This window comes from Arachis ipaensis, chromosome B5 (assembly GCF_059453495.1).
Source record: "Arachis ipaensis isolate K30076 ecotype BB chromosome B5, ASM5945349v1, whole genome shotgun sequence".
Classification (NCBI taxonomy): domain Eukaryota; kingdom Viridiplantae; phylum Streptophyta; class Magnoliopsida; order Fabales; family Fabaceae; genus Arachis; species Arachis ipaensis.
This window is the reverse complement of record NC_142440.1, coordinates 115,575,575-115,576,913: the sequence shown is the minus strand read 5'-3', so window position 1 is coordinate 115,576,913 and position 1,339 is coordinate 115,575,575. Positions and strand designations below refer to the sequence as shown.

Genomic DNA, 1,339 nt, shown 5'->3' with positions numbered 1-1,339 from the left:
TGAAGAAGAAGCTAAGGGAAGCTAAAGCACAACTCTCTGGAGAAAATCTGACAGAAACTTTCGAAAAAGAAAGAGACATGGACGAACCCAACAACAATGCAAGGAAGATGCTTGATGACTTTACTGCACCAAATTCCAACTTACATGGAAGAAGCATCTCAATCCCTACCATTGGAGCAAACAATTTTGAGCTAAAGCCTCAATTAGTTTATCTGATGCAACAAAACTGCAAGTTTCATGGACTTCCATCAGAAGATCTTTTTCAGTTCTTAACTGAATTCTTGCAAGTCTGTGATACTGTTAAGACCAATGGGGTTGATCCCGAGGTTTACAGGCTTATGCTTTTCCCGTTTGCTGTAAGAGATAGAGCTAGAATATGGTTGGACTCTCAACCTAAAGACAGCCTGAACTCTTGGGATAAGCTGGTCACGGCTTTCTTAGCCAAGTTCTTTCCTCCTCAAAAGCTTAGCAAGCTTAGAGTGGATGTTCAAACCTTCAAACAGAAAGAAGGTGAATCCCTCTATGAAGCTTGGGAGAGATATAAGCAACTGACCAAAAAGTGTCCTTTTGACATGCTTTCAGAATGGACCATCCTGGATATATTCTATGATGGTCTGTCTGAATTATCAAAGATGTCATTGGACCATTCTACAGATGGATCCATTCACCTAAAGAAAACACCTACAAAAGCTCAGGAACTCATTGACATGGTTGCAAACAACCAGTTCATGTACACTTCTGAAAGGAATTCTGTGAGTAATGGGACGCCTCAGAGGAAGGGAGTTCTTGAAATTGATGTTCTGAATGCCATATTGGCTCAGAACAAAATATTGACTCAGCAAGTCAATATGATTTCTCAGAGTCTGAATGGATTGCAAGCTGCATCCAACAGTACTCAAGAGGCATCTTCTGAAGAAGAAGCTTATGATCCTAAGAACCCTGCAATAGCAGAGGTGAATTACATGGGAGAACCCTATGGAAACACCTATAATCCCTCATGGAGAAATCATCCAAATTTCTCATGGAAGGATCAACAAAAGCCTCAACAAGGCTTTAATAATGGTGGAAGAAATAGGTTTAGCAATAGCAAGCCTTTTCCATCATCAACTCAGCAACAGACAGAGAATTCTGAGCAGAATCCATCTAGCTTAGCAAATATAGTCTCTGATCTATCTAAGGCCACTTTAAGTTTTATGAATGAAACAAGGTCCTCCATTAGAAATTTAGAGGAACAAGTGGGCCAGCTGAGTAAAAGAGTCACTGAAACTCCTCCTAGTACTCTCCTAAGCAATACAGAAGAGAATCCAAAAAGAGAGTGCAAGGCCATTACCTTACTTGG

At 40.4% G+C, this 1,339-nt stretch overlaps 1 non-coding gene across 1 annotated transcript; it reads right to left on the bottom strand.

Annotated features, from left to right (window-relative positions):
* Window positions 1-470: 470 nt before the first annotated feature.
* LOC148565464 (small nucleolar RNA R71) lies at window positions 471-578 on the bottom strand. Its single transcript, XR_015883917.1, has one exon. It is a non-coding gene; the product is annotated as a small nucleolar RNA R71 (small nucleolar RNA).
* Window positions 579-1,339: the final 761 nt, after the last annotated feature.